General features: G+C 39.8%; 1 protein-coding gene and 1 non-coding gene across 2 annotated transcripts in view; both read left to right on the top strand.

Annotated features, from left to right (window-relative positions):
* Positions 1-25,572, top strand: part of LOC146000530 (uncharacterized) — a 349,261-nt gene that overhangs the window by 323,332 nt on the left and 357 nt on the right. The gene's annotated exons all lie outside the window — the stretch shown is intronic.
* Positions 10,286-10,492, top strand: LOC146000640 (small nucleolar RNA U3). Its single transcript, XR_014443514.1, has one exon. It is a non-coding gene; the product is annotated as a small nucleolar RNA U3 (small nucleolar RNA).

Consider the following 25,572-nt stretch of genomic DNA (forward strand, 5'->3'; position numbering starts at 1 on the left):
TTTGAGAAACATTGGATGGGTTACTCTGAGATGCAATATTAGGCCTATGTCATAAGCAGGCAGACGATTTGCCTTAAAATGTTTTTTTTTTTTTTTGTATTCCTTGGCCACACTCGGAGAACTAAATGCATCATATCGATTGATGCACTAAAGTGTGTTTTGTAGCTTCTTTAAAGAATCAGATTCACATTTGATGCATTTTGGTGCATTTTTGTATGTCGTGAAAGAAACACCAAAGTGCATCTCTTGATTCAAGTGAGGATTTCTTTCAGTCGAGATGCACTTTAATGCATCAGCTAATGCGTTTTGATGCACCAGAATGCATCTTTTTTGATGATGTACTTAAACGTTTCGTCTGAGCTACATAATGTCATTAGCTCAGACCTGCATCATCCAAAAAGATGCAGGAAGGGAACATCAACTGATGCATTGAAGTGAATCTCTACTGAAATAAATCCTCAGTTGAATCAAATGATGCACTTTGGTGTTTCTTTCACGACATACAAAAATGCACCAAAATGCATCAAATGTGAATCTGATTCTTTGAAGAAGCTACAAAACACACTTTAGTGCATCAATCGATATGATGCAATTAGTTTTCTGTGTGCAGTAAATAGGCTTTAACATTTAAAACCCTTTCGGGCAATTTATGAAAGGAATATATGACTTTTACAGTGACCGTTTTGGCCTATTTTACTCATAATTACCTATTTCGAAGATAGCTTTTTGAGTGCTTAATCCAGGAAAATGATGAATCTGTCAATGTTCATCAATTTTAAAGGTAAGGTAACGATACCCTTGAGCATGTGCACACATGCTATGAAGGCATATGGGATGATGTGGAGGTAGAGCTTCACATATTCTTGATCTCGGCCGTAGTTGGGATGTGATCAGCATCACGCACGGCCGCATTTACCCACTGGCACCAATTGACACGAGGCTGGGTGGACCTCATAGCAACCAGAAACACGGAAATGACTGGGAAAATTCCTGGTCAAGATCACCTGCTCCGGGATTCGTCAATTTTATTGCCTATTTTCTATTTTTTGCCTGTCTATTTATATAGTTTTTAGGACCTATCAGTCCTCATCCTATGGTTATATCCTCTCTTGCTTTTGTAATAAGGATGTGTTCACATTTTACGTATCTTTGAGTCTAACCAGAAATTATCCCTTCGCAGCTCATGTCGTTGACAAAAGACTAGCAGTCACAAGGCGTGGTAAACAAAACGTACTATTTCACCTTAATAAAAGGTTTATTTTAGGATAAACACACTTAGCAGCAATTTATAAACTTCAACTTACATATTGGAAATAGTCACCACATCCCACTACCATTACTTGTTGCTATCGTATTTCTTAGCTTGTTGATAAATTTCCAAGTTTCTTAGAATAGAATAGAATTTAGGTTTATTTCAGTATGAGCCTTTCCATACATCGATTAAGTTGGTCCCCCCTCTTCTTCTCCCCCCCATACCCCCTCTCCTTATACCCTCACATGTTCAACTTTACCTTTCTAATACTAATATAATACTAATATCTCATAATTTTACACTTAGCACTAGTTATTATATTGTCAGAAAGAAGCTTTCTGCATATTGCTCTCAGACACTTTCACTCCTGTCCCTCAACTTATTCGCTCTCTTTGTCCAGACGAAATTTAAGAAGGTTCCAAGGTCCCTTATTTGTAGGGAGACAAATTTATGCTAAATAAAAACTAAGGAGAGCTGTAAATAAAATGTTAGATCAGCGGTATATACCAGCGGTGAAAAAAAAATTGGCACACTCTTTTTCATTATGAGAGGAAACAACATACAAAAGAGCTATAAATTGATAAACTACTTCATTTTTATATACTGTACACATGCACAAGTACTTAGCTGTCCAACCAAAAAGAAAACATCAACACAAAATTACTTCATTTCTAAATTGCATATCTCAAGTGATTTATTCATTGTATGTATTTAAAGGATATCCTTGCTGTCCAACAAATAAAATAATCACTACTGCACATACACAAACACATGTTGAAAATCACATGATGATAAACAAAATTCATTCATGACTGAACACAAATGATGTGCGAGAACAGACTAATCTTATCGCTGCTACAGCTAGCAAGTTTATTGAAACTGGAAGTTCGGGGGAAGAAGGGAATGCAGCTTGACAGGAAGCGAAGTTTTCGAACTGAGATTATGTGCATGGGAAATCCAAATTTCCAACGTCTTCCTGATGTGATCGAAGATAAAACGTTCTTCAGCTGCAAGTGGTAGGAAACTTAAGGCAAACGTTTCGTTATAAATCGACAGTTTGCGCGCACAACCTCGATTGCCGGTTTTTGCGTGTTTTCTACTTAATTTGATGGTATTTCACGGTTATTTCGGGAAAAAGCGTTCATTTCGAGAAAAACACACTTTTCGCATTACTTCGCGAATAAAACTCATGCATATTTCATCATTGGGGGTGTAGTTACGTGCAGAATGTTCAAAATTGAATCTTTTTTCACATTTCGCGATTTCGCGCATCGCGAAAATTCAATGTCCCTACTTATTTGGGTTCTTACAAGTTGCCAGGTTGGAACATCAAGGTTAGTCTATTTATCCATCTGACAATAGTTGTCTATGACACATAATATTTCATCTAAATAACAAACAACACACTGATAGAGTAAACAATGTAGGACACTGAAAAGTATCATACTGGAGATGTAACAAAATTATTATGAAATATTTTGATTACATTCAGTCAGTAATTAAGTTGTGAGAATTCTTTGAATGTTTAATGATGAAACATTTCGGTATCTTAAGCGCGAGGACTTTATTTCTAAAATAAAATATAATAACTAGCAAATTATTGGGTGGGCTTGAGCCCCCCATGCCCATATAAGTCGACACCACTAAATATCACAACGGTGTGGTTCCGGATCGTTTAGTGTCCGTCGCGCTCAGTGGAGATAGTTGGAGTAGAGTCGTTTTTGGTGTGGGGTAGGCAGAGACCACCCGTAAACCCAGAAGGAGCTGAGGAGAACCAAATTGGACATCTGACGGACAGCCAAGGCACTCGAGTAGACCATCACACGCCCTGTGAAGCCGACCTCACACGTCACTGTGTCGACGCGCATGGATGAGGCACCGTTGAAGTATGCAGCTCGAGGGAGGTGGTGTTTCACGATAGAGAATACGTAGAATATATTTGGCTCTACACATCACGTTTCTTCAGGTCCACCTGTGCCTGCCAAGACCTCTCAAGAGCTCTGGTCTGTATTGTCTGTGTAGCAAAACATGTCAGAGCTTCGTTTGCGTATTGTCCATTTGCTCCATGATATTAACCCTAGCTTATCCGTGCCCACAGTGCCGTGCCCAGGCTTTGGAAAGGGGGGGGGGGGGTGCGTGTACATTTTGCTAGTACTAGTACTGCCTTTGACGTTATTTTTTTTAGGAATACTGTGTCGAGGGAGAAGGTTTATGCCCCCCTTGGGCACGCCGTTGCGTCCAGTACAATAAACTTACCTGAGGGGGGGGGGGGCAGAGGTCTATCCTTTTTTCTATCACTAAAATTCAAGAAAGTATTTTGTTACTGCATAGTTTTTTACAGAAGTGCAGTTACATAATATTAATTACAAAAATTACCATCATTAATAATAGCCTAAATTTAAAGAGAGAATTTTTTCACTATCTAGCCTATGTGGATTGTTTGGGGGTAAGCTGGAAGGATAAAGTAATTATTCCTTATCTTATTCTCACCCAACGGGTTGCCAGGTGCCAGGGCTTGCCTACCGTTGATGACTTACCGGAATCATGCTCGAAGGATAAATTAAGTTAATTATTATTAATGTATTAATATAATTGTCATCTCGAGCTTGATTGTAGTGATTAGACTGGTTAAAGAGCAATAACAAATTAGTTATTTTATATTTACAGTAGTGGCAATAATTCTGGACACTTTTAGTAAAATATTATTCTTTTAAAAATCTCCAATGTGAAAACGATATTCTGTATAGAAATATTAAACAAGTTTAAATGACATCGTTCAGTAACTTCAATAATTGCATCTGAGTGCAGCATTGTAGTCTGATTATAATTGTTATTGTTATTTTCAACCAACAGAACGCTTGTGTGTGATTGTTGTATAGTAGGTCAACTTCCAACTGCTACAAACAATGAAGTTCACACTTAACCCACAGTACAATACAGAAAATACCAATAATCAGAGAACAATGCTGCAGTAAGACGAAATTCTTGAAGCTACTGAACAATGTACAACAATGATGCTCCCAGTTGACCTACTATACATCAATCGCACACAAGCGTTCTGTTGCTTAAAAATAACAATAATAGACTACAATGCTGCACTCAGATGCAATTATTGAAGTTACTGAACGATGTCATTTAAACTTGTTTAATATTTCCATACAGAATATAGTTTTCACATTCGAGATTTTTAAAAAAATAATATTTTACTAAAAGTGTCCAGAATTAATGCCACTACTGTATATATTTTTTTAACAATATTTTTTTCTTCGGGAATCTATCGACACATCCAAACTCAGACACAGTAACTTGTTGAAAAAGAATGTGACAACTGGGGTAATGTCCCGTAAAAAATGTCCCGTTATCATGGAATCATTGAAACACACACTAAAATCCCTGTAATTTATATTCATTTAGGCGGACAAGCCAGACAATGGTAAAAATCAAGAGGCAATACACGATGCAAGGTTTGGTTTTCAAGATAGTACGAATATTAAGTTGTGGTAGGGGTATACCCATCCCCCACCACCAAGGCCAATGGTACATCCTACCCATATCGTGTGATAATCCCCATAAATAAAGTATTCCATCATTTTCATTCTTTAACGGATTAAATATGGCGCACTTAGTACAGCAGAAGTGACTTGTAAGCAGCTAAAATAAATTAATTACTAAGGAAATAAATTCTTATTCCCTCCTCCCTCGCCTCATCGCACATATTTTAGAATGGTGACATGGTAGGAAAATATTAATTTTTAAGGAAAAATCCCCCCCCGAAAGTTTGACAGAGCTGTCTGCGCTGTCATCCCCTCCTGTGGGCACACCTGAGCTGAGGGGAACTTTCAGCGCGTTTTTTAGTAACAACCGCAAATATTATCCTGAGTGAACAAGAACGAATTTTATGATGTGTCCTTCATACTAGCTGTTTACCCGGCGTTGTCCAGGTATTTATTTATCCCAATCTTGTATTAGACAGGAAAATAATGAATTCTAACTATAGCGTAAAATGTAACTAATTTTATTTCATCCTGAATGTCACCAATTAGCTTAGCGACTCCGAAAACTATGGATTCGACACTAATCTAGGTCATTTGTGGCATTTTATTTTTCACCCCCCTCTCACCACCCTCCCCGCCGATAGGTGATGAACTTGGAGTTGAACGGCATTGGGAGCGACTCCGAAAACTATGGATTCCACACTAATTTCCGGCGTTTTCGCAACACAAAGTCATATCAGCCTGGATGTTAGACAACACGAGAAACACTATCGTTGTGCGGGATTGCATAGAGCCACGGATGTCTGTGCGGAATTTAATATCGGTCGTTTTCGATTATTTTACATATCACCCCTTCCCACCCCACCCCTAGGGGTGCCAAGGGTGTCTTGCCCCCCAAGTATTCTTTCCAGATTGCAAATGATACGTGTATACCAAGTTTGGTTGAAATTGCTCCAGGCGTTCGAGAGTTATGCCGGAACAAACATACACACACACACACACACACATACATCCATTTATATATATATATATATTTTATAGAGTAACACATGCCTAGAAAGGTATTTCTAGGCGGGGTTAGGTTGATAGGGTCATAATTGTCATATAGAGTTTGTGTATGTGTGTCAGTATAAAAGATAAAGCTAATTCTTGCATCCTGCATTATTACTATCCGCAAGACATTTTGAGAGGTTTGACCCTTAAATCCCCCTAGCCACGCCCTATTTTTTTTAGAACAACTAATCTATAACTACAGACTAATTATCTCTGTGTAAAGAGTACGTTGATCATTTAAACAAATCTATATGTTTCAGACAAGTCACCAATATTTTTTTTCATTTCTGTTTCTCCATTTATAGCTATTCGCACTATATTTTTCACTCAATCCACACAAAAAAGAACACGACACAAATCCCCCTATTAACTCAACGCGTTGTCACTCTATTGTTAATAAAATTATTGGTCCAGCAAACAAACCAAGTCTGATAAAACATAAGTAATTCGGTCGGCTATAAGCTGCTGAAATGATCTTTGCTTAGTGAAATCACGAACTTGATTCGGCTTATCTTGCTTTATATAAACAAGGGGGGAGGGGGAAATGGTTCTGTTGTCAGAAAAAAACATCATTGCCTCACTATAAATTCATGAGAACAGAATGAAGACATTAACTATGTGTTTTCCCGCCATAATTTCCCTCCATTTTTGCCCCGTGCAGTGTTTGTCAAACGTAAACCATTTTCTCTCCGTTGTTGTACTCATAAAAGAACAAGAGTTATAAATCAGATAAATTAGTTCTGGAAATATATGTTGCTGGATTAATTTCCAGTAATAACGGACGATGCTAGAATCTTCCCTGGGGGTAATGGATTGGAGTTTCGCTGTGCGATATTAGGTACAACGTGAAAGTGCAAAGGGGAAGGGGGCATTATGTCTCTTACAGTTTTCCATATCTGAATCTAACTTTTGTACGTGTAGTGTGTTCCCTGTGGCTTTTCAACCGCCACCATTATGCAATATGCAGTCGGAATGCGGTTCCCTGTGAATGGCGAAATCTTCAACTTCTATGTATGGGCACGTAGAGTCATTTAGCCCCCCTTCCAGGGGGAGAGCCCCCCTACTCCACCCTTCTATGGCTTGGTCGAGCGAGATAGCCTTCGCTGCTGTCGTCATAGCAACAACGATGGCTTCGTCCCCCAATTCTATTTTCCTCTCCCCCCCGCCCTCCCCCAGGCCCCCCTATCTTTCCATGACAACCCGGTGCAATCCATCATGGTGGATGGAACAAGTGCAGTTGCGCGCGCGCAGATAAGGCTACTCCCACAATCCCCCGCGCCACCAGAGTTGTCTCCCAACGCAGGACAAATTAGCCCAGATTATCAAAGCCAGTGTCGGGTTATCTACTGGTACAGTCTGGTTGGAAGGGGAAGGTGGGAGAGGGTGGGGGAAGCAGATTGAGGGAAGGGGGATAAAATGTGTGAAGAAAGAAACAGATGACGAACGATGGGCGATAATGCTTTTTTTCGGGTCTCGTCTCGTTCTTTTGCATTAAAGGGGCTTTCGGGAACAAATTTGGGACCCCTCTGGAACACCCCTCTTTCTCTTTGTCACCAGATACGCTCGTGAGCGTTTATTTATTGGATACTAGCTGATTCCCCGGCGTTGCTCAGGTATTTATTTATCCCAATCTTCTATTAGACAGGAAAATAATGAATTCTAACTATAGTGTAAAATGTAATTAATTTTATTTCATCCTCAATGTCACCAATTAGCTTAGCGACTCCGAAAACTATGGATTCGACACTAATGTAGGTAATTTCTCACCCCTTTCATTCCCCATGCCGATAGGTGATGAACTTGGAGTTGAACGGCATTGGGAGTGTAACTATTCATCTTAGCGACCCCGTAAACTATGGATTCCACACTAATATCGGTCGTTTTATATGTCACCCCCTTCCCACCCCCACCCCTAGGGGTGCCAGGGGTGTCTTGGAGTTGAACGATATTGGGAGTGTCACTATTCATCTTAGCGACCCCGTAAACTATGGATTCCACACTAATATCGGTCGTTTTCGCAACACAAACTCATATCAGCCTGAATGTTAGACAACCCGAGAAACACCATCGTTGTGCGGGATTGCATAGAGTCACGGATGTCTGTGCGGAATTTAATATCGGTCGTTTTCGATTATTTATGCATGTCACCCCTTTCCACACCACTCCTAGGGCTGCCAGGGGTGTCTTGTCTCCACAGTATTTCTTTCGAGATTGCAAGTGATACGTGTTCCAAGTTTGGTTGAAATCGCTCCAGGCGTTCGAGAGTTATGCCGGAACAAACATACATATATATACACACACACACATACATCCATTTTTAGATAGATAGATTGTTATTTGGTGCATGCTCCGTCGAGTATTTCTATCACTACCTTTGATTTGACAATACGAATCCTTGCACGAGAACTACGTTTCAAAATCGAGACGAGAACAATAAAACTGCGATTCCGAAACCGAGATTTACCTGACGAGATCAGGAACCTTTCCGGAATTTTCAATTCTGGTATTCTACCTCATCTCATTCAAATTCCTCCTGTCGATCACTGTGGCGGAGTGGTTAACACAGCGCACTACGACTCCAGTGGTCCCGGGTTCGAATGCCGGGCCGAACTTGGGTATTCTTTGTGAGTCTTCTTTCGTCAATTTTATCACTCATACTCATCTTCGCGATCATCCAAAAGTGGCAGAAATGCGAAGTAAACTAAACCAAATCAATCAATCAATTTATTTAGATGCCTCTATAATAAATGATGAAATAATAAAAATAAATTGCATATAAGCGGCTACTTCGTGGAGGAGTGGTGTGTGTAGAGTGCTACGAAGCCAGAGTTCCCAGGTTCGAACCTTGGTCGAGGAATGGATGCGTCATTGTGCTTGTCCCATCAACCAGTAGGCCTACTCATCACTACGAACCCAGAAAGTAGGAAAGCTACGTGAAATAACCGTAATAGAGATAGTAATAAATAATTTATGGCATATGTTCGCCTTTCATTCAGTTTTCAGCTGGGAGAAAGTGTAGCCTTTCCTTGTGCACATTGATACCTGATTTATAATTAATGTTTAATAAATAGTATATAATATATATCATAATAATTATTAAAATAATATAGGCTAAATTAATTATATTGTTGTTATTGCATGCAATGACGGCGATTAGGGGGCGTGGCGGCAGTTGCCCCCATAATTTTACCACATTTTGTCCCCGCACTACGGTCTCTTATTGCTAAGCATCTACCAAGAGGAAATCAACTGCCCTTGCCACCCCAGTTGACCTCACACACACACACTCACACAAACAATTACAAGAGCTCTTTTTAGGTACAATTTGTGGTAAGATAGAGTAATCGGTACTGGATATTCAAAGTAGAATCCGAACCACTGCACAACGTACCTCGACAAGGAAACCAACCCAGGACCCTTTGCTCTTGATAGCGTTAGCAGATTTTTGTGAAACAGTAGTAATTAGATATATGTTATTAACAACGTTTATAGAAAAGAAGATAAGCCTGAGAATTCATTTCCTCAGACAAAACTGTAACAAGCATGGAAAATACTACTTTACCTAGAATACTCTTGCTTTGTATCCGTACACCCAATGGCAAAAGAAACAGTAGGCGAATTGTCCACCACCATTTTAATTCGGTCTGTATTACACAATGTGTTGTAAAGACGTCAATAAGCAGAGAACAGTGTCTGCTTCGAACCAACATAGTTTCATTCCTTAAAACAACACGGGATGTAGAATAAAAAAGATTAAAATAGCGGTGGACAATTTGCTTACCATTATCTTTGCCGTTGACTGTACAAGCTTCGGATGTCTACATATTTAAGTGTCCAGTGAATCTAGTCCCAATTGATGTATTTCTGCTAAACATTTTTTTCTTTATTATTATTATTTTTACTATCAGGAAAAGGATTGGTCGAACATTTTTTGTCCCTTGTAACATAATGCTACAAATACTTTTTAATACGTAGTTACCCCCTTTTTGGAAAGGGCATATGCCCGCCGTGCCCCTCCCGCTAATCCGCCAATGGCGGTACATGTCACCATTGTGATTCGTAACTGTCGTCATTATAATCAACGTTGCTGATATGTGGTCAGCACTAAAGGAAAGGTGATTCACTTGGTGAAAGTTTAATTGGAAACGTCATACAGGTCATTGGCTGTTTTCTAGTGACGTCACGTTTAACTGGTCTGACAGCATCATTCATTAACACGCATTGCAAGAACTTAAATTACGACCGCTAGATGGCAGAGTTTAAAATTCTAGTACTAATAAAAACTAAGGTTTCAGAAAGTTTACTTCAAGTAAATAATAAATGTATTTTAGAGCTCTTTTTTTTACAATAATGTTTAATGTATAAAACGTAAAGTGTAACTTGACTTTTATGAATTTGTAATAGTTTATCACAAATTACTTTTACAATCTCACTGATGATTTACTTAGAAAGATACGTAAGTAAACATTCGTTTAACTTTGGAGCTAAGATCATACTTCACAGGATCATTTCTGTAGTATGATTGGTTTACGTTGATCCCGAAACACGGAATCGACTCAACCACGATGAAGAATTACAGCGCCTTCCTCTGAGCGTGAAGCGGATGAGGTGGTTGCATGTGCTTTCTCCTGATCATTGATGATCGCACCTGTTTTTTCGAAGAATAGGAGGAGGAAGGCGCAATCTGAGTGGTTTCATTATATAATGTAACTAAATTTGTATTTAAGGAATACCTAATTTATATTCATCTATATTACAATTTTTAATTTTTTTCAAAACTGCCAACAGTTTACCGGAAATATAGTCCCTTACCCCAGGGAGAAAGTTGGATATACGGAAGTGCAAGCACCCACTGCCACCTCATGGACATGACTTCACAGTTGTACTGTGGGATGTATAAATATTACCTGTTAAATTGTCTACTGATCTTTTCATTCGGTATCTCTGTGTGTTGTTAAGGAGTGAAATCCTATGACTATACTAAGGGTGGTGCAGTCTACAAAATTTTCGAATAGTTATTGGTTTCAGATAAACAAAACATATCAGTTGCTTATTTTAAGGATTTTAACACCATGAAACCATTATGCCTACCAGTAACGATGCAAGAGAGAGTAAGCATTTGATTTACTTTTCTACTCATTGCTGTCAATTTTTGGCTAACCGCGAATATGGGGATGAGTGATGAAGGGACACTCACAAAGAACTCCCAAGCCGTGATTCATTTAGCAGGAAGGTTTGGTAAAACTCATTTAGTAGAAAGCAAGACTTGAAAAAAAAGCTCGTCTAATAGGAAGTTAGTTTGATGAAACTCGACGAGCAATGTTTCATAAAACTTATGGAGCGTTAAAAGTTATTTAGTAATACTAAACTCGTTTAGCAGGTAGTTAGGTTACAAAAAGGTCACAGCCTGGGGCAATACAAGTTTAGAATATTTAGCAAAGAGAACTTAGAAGGTGCAAAATGTCATGAACACGGGAACCATTCGCACTACGGCCTGTTCTAATCGGCCACAGTGCAATACCGTGTAGTCAATTAGCTTAAGTGCATTCCATCTTCGTAACATTTCCTTCTTCGCTACTCAGTGTACACATATATTGAATTACATCTGCCGAGTGTATCAGATTTCGCGTATCAATGTTTGCTTTGGATAATTACTGGGGAGACCTGTACCACGCTGCGCGTTCAAACAGTTCTTCTCTGACGAGGCAGGCCTTGGATCGGTAATTATTCACATGAATTATCTGCCTTCTGGCAACCGGAAGTGAGGAAGGCTTATACACTCTTCTGTGGTCTGGGACATGTACGTGGATAGGTAAAGAGCTTACTAGGAGGATGCGACATTTATTCCATCCAAAAAACATCACTACATATCAGTGGCGGCGATTAGGGGGAGCGAGGGGGGAAGTTGCCCCCACTTTTCGCCACTTTTGTCCCCGCACTATGCAAAATTTTATCTACGAAGGGAAATATAATGTCTTTGCCCCCCGGTTTTGGAACCCAATCGCCGCCACTGCTACATATACATATAATATGGGGCATTCCATTGCCACGGATGGGACACCCAGACATAAATTTAATTCCGGTCCAGGACAGAAAATCAGTAAACGTAAATCGGTTCTGGACCGTAATGAACCTTTTTGTGTTTAAAATATTTCAATTCTGTTAACCTTTTTTCCGTGTGAATTTAAATACGGTCCAGGAACATTTATACTGGATCAATTTAAATCCGGTCCAAGTTCCGTATTGAAATGAAGCAATACGCAACATGGAGCGAATTTAAATTGTACGAGAAAAAATGTTCCTATTCTTGTTGCGAAACCCAATAGAACCCATTACAATTTAGGGGTTCTTGAACCCTTTAACAACTCTGCATTAAAGTAAGTATTCTATTGATAGCTAAGCAACATTTTTCTTACAGTTTCTGTGCAATTAATTATGAAACTTAGGGTTGATTAAACATAACTACCCTTAAAACACTTTCCCAGATTTATAGCTATACTTTGTGTCACAGGTGGGACAGATAACACACTGCCTCTTTACACAATAAGAAATTTATTTTAATTTCTGTGAATTTTCAAATTATGAAATATTTTTTAGGTACACGGTTGGTAACATTGTCGTGTGACACTGGCAACAGTGCACTCGTTATTCTTTTGTCGACAGCTGAGTCTCTCGCTTGTTGTTGTAGGGTTGTTTGTTGTTAGATGACACATTTGAAGAATGGACGCCATGGTACATAGCATTGATTGGCCAGCGCGTTCTTGTGATTTCACTCCATGCGATTTTGCTTTGTGGGGAATTGTTAAGATTATGGTATACTCATCATCACCGGCAGATTTGGATGAACTGAGAGACTCAATTGTCAATGCGTGTCATGTCATCAACAGTGATACAAGTTTACTGCATCGTATTTGCAATTCTGTTGTTGATCGTTGCACACACTGTATCGCAAACAATGGAGGACACTTTGAACAAAACCACTGAAACTGGAATTTTGTGTATCTACTTGTATTTTGTATGTATAATTGAATTTTGTGTATAGAGTAAACTTGAATTTGTGTATGGGTAAACTGACTGGTATATAAAATACCTTTTAACTTAATTATGTATAATGCTTGAATTTTTACACAAATGACAAGTTTTGATTGTTGATTGTAGCTCGTATATAGTTACAGCATTTCATTTATTTTCGAAATTTGAGATTCAGGGCACTTTGGCATGGAATTTTGCCCCCACACACACACACACAAGCACGAACACACACATAACACACGCACTGAAAAACACTGGCACAGACAGTGGTGTTGAAATGGTGTTGATTACAACCATGCATGTGTAGAATTTAAGCGCAACTGAAGTTAAACTTTAGCAAGTAAGTTAAAATGGCGTTTCTTACAGTATGGAAGAAAGTGACAAGATGAAATTGATTAAAGAACAAGCACAAACATACATGGTCAGAACAGATCTGGCTGTGGGACCAGACGCCAGAGTGAGTCACGTTAGTCTGCACGAATGCAGTACAGGTATGTGTGTCTTAATACACACACACACGCACAGGGTTATATTTAAAAACAGTTAAATAGCGGTGAAAAATGCGCTGACAATTAGCCAAGAATGAAAATACAGCAAAGATTTGATTTCTTATAATGTAGTCCGTACTGTTTATCATCAGGGAAGGGATTTTTATGCAAATATATATATTCATATGATACTAAAAGCAATGTTATTGTGTGTTATCTTTGCGAATCATGGTATGTAAGCTCAAAAAATCTACTTTTATTTTCTTGTTTTACATATATTATTTTTTGCACGTATTTTAGTTATCTTACATATAATTTCCATATTTTAAAACACTTTTCAACATATACTCCATATTCATGCTATTACTACGTATATTCTTCCTCCTTGTGGTAAATAACAAAGATTTTACGATCATTTGTTCTCTTCGTCTTGTACTGTTCATTTTCAATCTTGACAATAAACAATCTATCTGTTATTCTAGCATTCTTGTCAACAATAGAGAATGCAAGATCAAGCTTTCGTGATGAAATCCATTGCATATTTTAAATATGCTCTTATTAATAAACGTTATATTGAACGCAGTTTCAGTCCAATATAAAATTGTCTGAAAGGTCAACTGGTAAAAAAAAAAAAAGGTAAAGTGCTCCCCTGTGCATAGCACCACGCCCTGAAGGCGTATAGGGGGTGTGGGGGTAACGCCCCACACTTTCTTGATCCGGTCGTGAGTGGGGGTGATGTGATCAGCATCACGCCCCTGACCGCCTTTACCCCCCAGGGTTTCCCCCAGGTACCCATGTTATTCGACGCTGGGTGGGCGCCGGGGCCGCTTCCATCGTTAGAAAGGTCAACTGGAGATTCACGAATCAGCACTTAAAACAAAGTTTGATAATCCATTGTTCTAATAACAGAAATCATTTTGTATTTGAATTTTTCATTAATGTCATGTAAGCCTAATACTAATACATTTCATTTAGTTAAGTGAGCCGCTTGCTTACTGAAAACTGCCATTTTCACAATTCCTATATAATGCCATATATTGATTAAAATAACAAAATATATATACAGTGGCGCCAATTTATGTGGGTCCGTACCCACCCAATAGTTTGTTGTGTTGTTCTAATTCTTCTTCTTATTATTGTATGTTATCGTGATTGGTGGTGGATTGAGGCCTTTCCGATGATGGTGCAGTTATAACGTGGTCACCTTGGAATCAAAAGGTCCTGGGTTCAGATCCCATGTTAAACTGTAGGTTCAGTCCTGACCTGATTAGCCTCTATGTGCATAAAGTGGACTTCAAGAACGGTAACAGTTCGTTATATCGGAGACACATTAAAATCGGATATTTTGTGTTTCGCATGGTTCGTACTTATCAATTGTGTATTGCGGAACATAGTTCAAGGTGCCATTATGCTTTTTACACGAAAACAAACACAATTTTTCACATAGAGAGTAGTTTTTGTTATTCCTTTTTTCGCTTCCGTAACACACAATATGGCGGGCAGAGGTTGACTAGTGTTGTAGGTATGCAGTGTTTCCAACCTTCTTCGAACCTTCGTGTTCGTCACGTGTGCAAATTGTACATTATGCACGGGTAACTGATGGATAGCCCCACGAACCATTCACGGATAGCCCCACGAACCATTTCCGATAAGGTTAGGTTTGGTTAGGTTAGGCAAGCATAGTTTAAAAAAGGGGGGTTGGAAACACTGACAGGGGGTTACGTCATCAAACGTATGCAGCATCCGGTTCACGTAGCGAAAGCAATGGCATTTCTCCTGAAAAATACATGATTTCCCGGTCAAATAGATTCCACGATGAAAGAAAATATTTCGACGAACGTTGGAAACCTTAGAGAAACTCATTTCCGTGAGTAGTTTCTTCTGTAAAAATAAAGAAACGTGTTTCCGATATAACGAACTGTTACCAAAAAAAAAAACAATTCAATTCGTGGTGTATTGTTCATTGGATTCGGTAAATAATAGATTTGTAAAAAAAGAAAGAATGCATTGCTTGTGTACATTAATATCATGATACCTGGAAGGGAGAATTTTAGAGATTTTTTGTGAACCCAAGGGTGTGAGAACACCATTTTTTTTTTCAAAATTTGGCGCCATTGAATATATATAGTTACAAATCCAACACTTTTTTTTAGGTCGCGTAAAACAGTTCCCGGTTTATTAACGATTCATTTTCTTAAGGTAATGGTAAACGTGCAATTAGTAAGTGACAGAGATTGGAACCGGCGTTCCAGTTATAATTTGTGGAGCTTTAAGTCGACCCTCAAGCCTGAAGGCAAAGGAGGTGGAGTTTATTTACGCATAATAAACGGTCAAACAGACGGACAAATGAAGCTGGAAGAAGTTGTAAAGCAAAGATTAATATTTACAAAGTTCTGGTTGAAGGCGTGCCTCACACTTGCCGAACATTACGCGTCAATCCTTTTCGTCAAATGCGAACACGTATGCATACCGCTGCAATACAAACAAGCGTCGATTTTTATGTCATAATTGGGCCCGCTAATAAACAGTGGGTATCGGGGGAGGGGAGGGGAGGGGGAGGCGTAAATGTTGCCGGAGGTAATATTTTATTGACCCGTCGTGAATGGGTCCCATTTCGTTGTTTAAAGAGTGTTGCTTGCATTATTACTCATTACATAAAAGGGACTAGATACGAGAGAGCAGACCTGTTAAGCATTAATTGAGGGACACTAGAGAGCATGTAGTGTAGGCACCAACACTTATATGGATGGTGGTAGAGGGAAAAGTGTAAATATATAGGTGTTGACATTATATATACACAATGTAACTTGCGATGCAGCACCTTTATTGCAAACAGGCAATTTTTTTTCCCTCCGCGTGGGAAGGTGCGGAGTGGGGTGGGGGAGGACAAATATACACACGCCGGGAGATTATTTTGCAAACATGGGAGTTACGAAATGGTTTTTGTTTTGCGATCAAACTTGGACGCTGGAGCATGAAAGATCACTCCGTCACTTTGCTTGCTTTTTTGCTTCGTGATTTTAACGTTTGCTTGTGCTTGAGGAGGACTGCAGGGTGGTCCATAACTCATCGTACCCTTTGAATACATCCGGAGCCGAGGATACGACCGGGTTTCATAATAGCGGCATTACGAAAGTATTCTCTGTGCGGATTAATAATATCAGTTGTGAAGTAATAGTTGTAATTTTTTGTTATTTTTAGGGCTGATATACTGATGTCGATGTATCAGTATCGTAAGGTATCGGTTCGATTTTCTTCACCGCTACCTGCCGATGGCGTTTTTGGTCCGCAACAATTCTTCACCGATACCTGTCGATGGTGTTTTTGGTCCGCAACAATTCTTCACCGATACTTGTCGATGGTGTTTTTGGTCCGCAACAATTCTTCACCGATACCTGTCGATGGTGTTTTTGGTCCGCAACAATTCTTCACCGATACCTGCCGATGGCGTCTTTGGTTCGCAACAATTCTTCACCGATACCTGCCGATGGTGTTTTTGGTCCGCAACAATTCTTCACCGATACCTGTCGATGGTGTTTTTGGTCCGCAACAATTCTTCACCGATACCTGCCGATGGCGTTTTTGGTCCGCAACAATTCTTCACCGATACCTGTCGATGGTGTTTTTGGTCCGCAACAATTCTTCACCGATACCTGCCGATGGCGTTTTTGGTACGCAACAATGCCGCGGAACACTTTCGTGAAGTCTAATTATGCTGGAAATTATTCAAGTTTCCATTGACTTTGCAAAAACCGGATTTTTGTGATCACATAAGAGGTATTTTCATATGATTTAATTTGTGAATATTTGGAAGGAGAAAACTGATAATTGATGCTTCTAATTGGACCAGAATACATACTTACTACCATTAATTCATATTTTGAATAAATTTTATGCACTTTACGTACAGTAAAGCTAATCGGGACTAGACCTACAGTTTAAAGTGGGATCACAACCACTATGTGCCTCTACCGGGTATCGAATCAGGGATGCCTTGATTACAAGGCGACGACGCTATCACTGTGCCATCGGGGAGGCCCTATCGGTATCGGCGGGAATCGGTACTCGGCCACTTTTGAATAATCGCGACGATGAGGACGAATGATGATTAGATGCAACTGATGGAGGGACGAAGGGATCACCATGCAATGGCAGGGACTCGAAATCGGGAACTTCGAAAGGCAAGCACTTAATTCGCTCGACTACAATCCTGAAAGAAAATAATACTTCCTCAAGATCTAGACTTATGATATCGGGTTGATGTGTTTGCCTTCTAGTTCTTATTGTGGCGCTATTTCCATGTCTTGCTTCTAAATCTTGTTTTCCCTCTACTTTTCCTGTTCTCGCGGTTGTCGTGCTACTTCCTCTTGGTGTTTTGTTGCTTTTAAAGCAGATCAATCATTTTTACAATTAGAAAAATACAATTGCGTGATGTAACAATTGTACTCAATCCAGTGCCTAGTAACGCACTGTAAATTACCTGGAACAGAGAAGTAAATAATGACAAATGTGCATTTTGATCCTTTTGTCGAAGGAACCTCCCTGACGGCGCAGCGGTAGCGTCGTCGCCTTGTAATCAAGGGGTCCTGGGTTCGATACCCGGTGGAGGCACAAGTGGTTCGGATCCCACTTTAAACTGTAGGTCCAGTCCCGATTAGCCTTACTGTGCATAAAGTGGACTTAAAACAACAAATCAATCAATCAATCAATCAACCTTTTGTCGAAGGCCAGTTCGCTCTTATTGAGCTTCGCTAAAGTTAAGATGTAAAAGATTTGGTACCAGTTTCATAGATCGGAGACACGTATAAATCGGATATTTTCTGTTTTCCATGGTTCGTACTCACCAATTGTGTATTGCGGAACATAGTTCAAGGTGCCATTATGCTCTTTACAACACATTTTTTCACATAGAGAGTAATTTCTTTGACCCATTTTTTCGCTTCCATAACACAGAATATGGCGGGCAAATCTTGACTACCGTAGTGGGCATGCAGTGTTTCCAACATCCTTCACCGAAAAATACCTACTATCGTGTTCGTCACTTGTGCAAATTGTACATTATGCATGGGTAGCTGACGGATAGCCCCACGAACCATACACGGATAGCACCACAAACCATTCACGGATAGCCCCACGAACCATTCACGGATAGCCCCACGAACCATTATGCATGGTAGCTGACCGATAGCCCCACGAACAATTTCCGATAAGGTTAGGTTAGGTTTGGTTACGTTAGGCAAGCATAGTAAAAAAGGGGGGGTTGAAACACTGACAGGGGCTTACGTCATCAAACGTACGCAGCATCCGGTTGTCGTAGGGCAAGCAAATGAAAGCAATGGCAATTGTGCGTCGGTGAGATATTTCTCTTGAAAAATACATGATTTCCCGGTCTAATATATTCCACGATGAAAGAAAATACCTCGACGAACGTTGTAAACCTTGGAGAAACTCATTTCCGTAAGTAGTTTCTTGTGTAAAATTGAAGAAATGTGTCTCCGATGTATGAAACTGTTACCAAAAATTTTTTGTTGCTAAGTGAAATTGATGTCAGCTTTCCTATGGATTCCTTACGGGATCAGAGGAGTTGTTTTGCACGGTAAGTTAGAAGTCCAACATTTCAATACCAGCTGGCCACCCATCTCCGATATGGGGGTAATGCGGTACCACTGAGGGAGAACAGCCACAGGCTGAACCTCGCCCTTTAATAAAGAAAATTTGAATTTGAATTTGAATATATGTACTGTCCACCACTGCTACCATATGCACCTCATCAACATACCGTCACAAATCATTATAAGTTAATTCAGTACAGTTGGCAACACAACGTCGAAACGGTTGGCAACCCTGCTCTTAAAAAGCAAGCAGCGCATTCAACTCAAGCAGCGCCACCTACAACCTTGGTTACTATACCTAGGTACATGTCTATTTAACCGTTGAGTTCTGTGTTGTGTGTGTGTGTGTGTGTGTGTGTTTGTGTTTTGGGCCGTAGTTCATAAATGGTAAACCTCAAGCCATGTTTCGTCTCGTCCACATTGTGTTCGAACCAGAACTGCATGCTTCATTCGAGCGTGCTTTTTTCCCCCCCGTCACTTTTCACGTGGAACATTTTTCGCTCCCGTCTTTTTTAAAACCCAACTCTTTCCCTCCCAACCCCCCTCTCCCCCTCCGAATGAAATGCGACGCCTCCATGCGAGCTAGAACTAGCAGCCGATGGATTTACACGGTACGGTCAACTGCTTGTGCAAACGAATTAGCCATCATTTCAATCAGACATATGATTTTTCGGTTGACCGCAGCGCGGCGCCACTGTCCAGAGTCAACAATGGAGGAAGCTCGGCAAATCGCCATGTGATTCGTTATTTATGTGTTCTGTAATGGACGAGCAGCCGTTGGAAATAGGGCGCAGTAACCACTGTTGCTGGATAAAAAGAGACAGAACATTTTTTTTTTAGGAACGAAGTAAATGAGGTGCATTGGGGTTTGCTTCTCGTGCATCTTTCATTATGGAAAATAATGGTTGGAATGGAATCTGGTTTTCGAAAGAAATGTCGCGCAGGAACGATCAGCCATTAAAAAAAAGTCCCCTTTTCCATGTTCTTACGCTTTAAACGGAGTTAAATCCCGATTACTTTTTCCTGCATGAGTTGACAGTGAAATTATTTCTGCAGCTTTGCACACGAGACGACAAGCGATTTTTAAAATCTTATTTAAGTACAGATGATATAGAAGTTTGAAAAAAAATATGGCATCAAGACATGGGATTTTACAATTTCCTTCTGTACACAATAATAGAGAGAACAGAGCAGTTTTTTATTGAACAAGTGACTCTGTTCTGTATGATTTTTCAAAAACTAAATATGTAATTTATTCTTTCATGTTTGACTTTTTGTGTAAATGTTTGTTTTCGTAGCCAGCAGTTATGAAATGTACCAGCGTTTACTTAAAGCTTGTGCAGATTATTAGCTATGTCATTTTTGCATTATTTTCTAGCTATCGTTGGATAGCTTAAGCATGATTTTTCGCTCGCGCGCGGTGTGGAGAGAGGTGGAACTACCCCCTCCCCATCCCAATTCCAAACTAAGTTCAGTTGATGAATTTCCATCTCGATTCCTGGGTTCGAGCCCTGACTCTGCATGTGTGTTCTCTGTGGGTGTCCTTTCATCAATTTCATTCAATAAATGAAGAACACACACCCAACATCCGTTAAAACATTTATTTAGCAGTACGCTCTTAAATTTCTCGTAAGTCGTAATTTATGTCCATTTGTGTGCTAAATTAACCGTTACTCCCGCTAAAAAGGAATTTACACATTGAAAATTCGAGATGTACCTCTGCATTTGATCATATTTGTCCACATCTGCGCGATTAACCAAATTTGGTAGAAAATCGACGTCACGTAAGAGAGTCACAAGCGATTGATTTTGTAGCTCCTTTGTTCTAACTACAGGTAATTTTTGCATATTTAAAATACAGTAGAGCGTCGATTATCCGAAGTAATTGGGGGACATGGGTGTTCGGAAAACTGGTTTGTTCGGATAATCGAACTGTACATGTTTATTTGCCAAAAAGAAGTACTGTACAGTAAATTTATTCATAAAAACAGGCATCTCTTTAAGTATTACAAAGTAACGTACAAAGGCAACTTTAGTAGGAATATATAGTATGTGGTACAGTTTATTAAACAAAAATATGTACATATTACATACGCATTTTGCATGAACAATATATACACCGACAGAAGTGTGCTGATTGTTGAAACACAGCGACTGGCGGCTTGGCCGGTCAGCAGCGCCTTATGAAGGCCCCATTAGAAGCAATGTTCCGCCAGCGGTGGCTCAGTGCGGCGACTACTGTGGGAAACTTGGTTTGGGAGTGAGGGGGATGATGGACGGTAGGGTGGGAGAGTAACAGGTGCGAGCGAGTACACAGTTCGGTTAAGCGGTCGTTCGGTTGACCGACGTTCGGATAATCGACGCTCTACTGTATATGAATTTGCCAAATAATGAAATTGAAATGTTAAAAAAATGCAATTTGCATGGGCGCCTTGTTCAATTCTTCCTATGTTCGTTCCACACTGAAAACTGAGATGTCTGAATGTCTGTCCACTGGTCGAAACACTATTTGGGACAAAATGTTTCACTCGGATCTGCGGGACTAACAGGATGTTACTCTGCAAGCCTCTGTACGACCTTATCTTCGCAATTCCAAATAAGCCTATAATAAACACCAGCAGACTGTTTTATTAAAGTGTTGCCTTATTGTAAATGGACGTAATGATTTCAAACCAACAAAATAAAAAGCATCTGTACCATAAATATTCGGTCAAAATAAAACTTTTCATGCAAATACAAGTAACTTAGCTTAACGGTACTAACAATTCAGTAAGCGTCTCCTACAGGGGAAAAAAAGGAAGGAGTTTGGTAGCAAGTGCAAAGTGCGTTCATTCGTTCAACTGTCAAGAACAAGCTAAAAACAATATCAGGAAGCAAACAGATGAATCGTATGAGAGAGGAATATAAAAGAGACTGTCCGAGGTACACTGAATTCATCCAACTTTTGGGATTTATTTTGTAGCAAAAAAACAACGAAGATAATTATATAATCTTTGTAATACCATGCCACAGAGTCTATTTACCCATATGGTTCAGCCCTGACATCTTAAATTGACCACACTGCATGTTGTTTGTCAGGAAAAAAATAATATAATCTTTCTCCTTTTTCGTACGGTGAGTACTTTTAGTGAGTATAACCCTTCGAAACTCTCAAGGCACGTCACACTTCAATGATGGACATGGTTTGACATGCAATAGTACGGGGTATATGGGCGAATTACTGCATTTGTATAGAAGCATGTCGTTTAGCACAAATGCCATTCGTATAGAAAATATCTAAGATGGGGAACAAGAAAGAAATCCCCCTTGAAATTTCAAATGCTGGCAATTTTCCAAATGAAGAATATGAATTTCATAAACTTTTCATCGGCCATCATGGATTTCGTTTTATACATTTTCGAGGGTACTGAAGACGATGGAATTGGTCAAAAGTCATAACTGCAGAATCTAACGTTAAAATAATTACTCTTTTTTTCTGAAGTTAATATGGAGTAAATTTATGTATCTAAGATGGCTATGTTTAGTATCAAACATAGGCGCCGACTCCATGGGGCTTGGTGGGGGGGGGGGGGGGCTCGAGCTCCCCCAATGTTAACGATGTGGGGGCAGGGCCCCCCCTCCAATAATAATTTTGCTTAAGAGGATCTAATGTAGGGCCTCCGATGGCGCAGTGGTAGCATCGTTGCCTCGTAATCTAGGTGTTCCGGATTCGATACCCGGTGGAAGCACATAGTGGTTCGGATTACACTATAAACTGTAGGTCCAGTCCCGATTAGCCTTACTGTGCACAAGGAGGACTTAAAACACCAAATCAAAGCAAAGGATCGAATGTATTATTTTGCTTCTCTTGTAAAGTTTACTCTGAATTGTGCCACATGAACTTAACTTTAAATACACATTTGAAATGTTCTAGACCAGTGGTTTCCAACTTCAAAAGGTCCGAGGGCCAAAATTATATCCAGCAGGTTATTTGTGGGCCGCATTTTTTTTGGGGGGGGGAGTTAAAAATTACAAAATTGTAAGTACTGAACTGAAAATATAGTACTTTCGCATGACCTAAATTTCTAAAATGAGGCAATAAAAACAATGGAATCACAAATCAAAATTGTATAATTACAATTTATTTCAAAAAAACCCAATACTTATGGATGAATTGAAAGAAATTAAAAACACACCATACAAATAAGAATCCTTCATATTTAGTGTTCAATGTGAAAATTGAGGCCGATCTGCTTTTATTCTTAAAATTGGAATGTCCACTTCAATTTCTGTATTTGAAAGTCTCAGAAGGTGAAGCAGTGAAGAATCTGCCAGTCGGCTTCTGTAGCGGTTCTTGATGAACTTCATTGAAGGAAAAACACTTTCACACGTGTATGTGCTGCCGAACATCGATGTCATTCTTTGATCGAATCAATTCTACCTGTGATATTGTCTTTCTTCACAGAGCTTCCGTTCCTTCAGTAAAAATAGAACGTGTTTTAATAAAAATATATAAAATTAATGTATTTTGCAAACTGGCTTTGCGGGCCGCAAAAAAAGGTATTGTGGGCCGCCAGTTGGAAACCCCTTTTCTAGACCATCAACTTTGGGACTAAGTATGGAATTATGAGTCTTGTTAAAATTTTTACTAAAAAGAGTTTCAAAAGTTTCATGAACTAGGGTAGTGGATGGGACGTTCGGGCTACAAATGGCTCTCACATGACACTCAGAACGAGATCATTCATATATTAGGGAGATCTGTTTTGCGCAACGTTCTAGCAGATACTAAAAGTAGGGAATATTTTGCTATTATGGTTGACGAAACTTGTGTCATTTCCATCCGTGGACAATTAATATTCTGCATTCGAACTGTGAATAAAAGTTTTAATATATTTGAGGAATTCATGGGCTTTTATGAGATTCCGAACACTTAGGCCAAAACTTAAAAAAGGGAGAGAGTGAGTCATTCATTAATTTATTTCAGTGATCCGAGCCCCCCCCAATAATTTTGACAAGTCGGCGCCCCTGGTATCAAATTATATATATTCGAGGGTTCTCCATTAACTGAAGGTCCCAATGGGCAGCCATGTTTGTGCTATTCAATATGGCGGACAAATATGGCTGTCAACGTGAAGCATGTCTATTTAAACGGCGATATAACGTGTCGTTTCCTATCTTTTCGAGGACGCTGAATTAGCTGGAACCAGATAAAAAGGCCATAACTTTAATATGAAACTACTGGTAGCTACATTTTGTGACTTGCGACCGCTAACACCAAACACTAGTGAGTGTGATTATATTTTGAATTTTTAACGAACAAAAAAAAAACAACTTGTCTTACGAACTCGATGTGCCACACTGCCCATCTGTAACATAAATTGAATAAAAAATATATATTTTAGTAAACTCGTGTGCTGGTTACAAGAAGACAAGAATTCGAGCTTTTCCGTCTTAACTATAGACGGGAGAGAGAGGAAGTCACACAATAAACCGGATTGCTCGGAACGTGGTAAAAAAAGAAAAAGAAAAGAAGAATACGAAAAGAGGAGGAACTTGTGACGTTGCAGCAGCAGTCGGGTCACGTGACCCAGAATTGAGTTACATCTCATTACTCCGTTCCTTTGGGGGACACGAAGCAGGGAAATTTAAAGAACAAGCAGGTTTTCTTTTCTTCATCTCCTTTGCTCTCTTTGTTAAATGGTTTCCTCCTCGCTTACTTTCTCACTTTTTTCTTTACCTTTGCCCCGTCTTTTGTCTTCTTTGCAAGCGACGCTCGGTCGCGATTAGGATGTTTAGACAAAAAATTTTGTCTTCCGACCGCCTTCCGAGGAAGCAACAGCGGGGTTCCCCCCCTCGTTACGTCAACTGCTTTCCCCTTAATTCCTCTGCATTCTTGCCTTTTCCAGGGGAAGCAGTTTGCAAGATCCCTGTGGATGCGTGGGTTGGATGTAAGGAAAGGCTATGAATATAAATATGCATAGAGAGCTACAATAAGGACTTTGTAAATTGTATTTATAATGTCCAAGTCACATAAAAATTCCACAAGTACTTTCATTTGAATACCTTAAATATTTTCAGCACTACCCCGTCCCGGGTTCGAATCCCGGCTTGGGGTATGTTGAGTTCAAGATATGGGCTGTCTCACCACACTGAAGTGTTCGAATTGAAAACAAGCTCGTCGCGGAAAACGCCTTTATGGCAGTGACCCTGCATACCGCTGCCCACTGTTTGGGCAACAAGCAGCAACCTTAGAATCCCTTCTCCTCGAACCAGCGAGCAAGGAAACATAATTTTGTCAAAATAACCGTTCTGGGCCGGAAAATAGCGTGGCGATAGGGTATGTGGTAGCTGGACACACTGTTGACTTTTGCTAAGCTCTGTCCAAGGAGTCTGTGGAATAACGTCACGCATAACGGTTGAGAAGGGGAGAAAGCGACCGGACGGAGCGAAGTAGTGGGTGCTGGTGCAAGTGGCTGGAAGATGCAGTCACGTTGCCCTTTCCATGTCCAGAGACTTGTTTTCTTCCACTTGCTCAAGAGGTTCCTGCGACAGATGTTTCTCTCTTCTTGGCTAACAAAATTCTTGAAATGTTTCCCCGTTCTAGAAAAAAATTCCGTACTGGGAACAACACTGAACTCCGAACAGGTTGCGAGCTCCTGAGA

The sequence above is a fragment of the Lepisma saccharinum genome, chromosome 16, assembly GCF_977018435.1.
Source record: "Lepisma saccharinum chromosome 16, izLepSacc3.1, whole genome shotgun sequence".
In the NCBI taxonomy this organism is placed as follows: Eukaryota; Metazoa; Arthropoda; class Insecta; order Zygentoma; family Lepismatidae; genus Lepisma; species Lepisma saccharinum.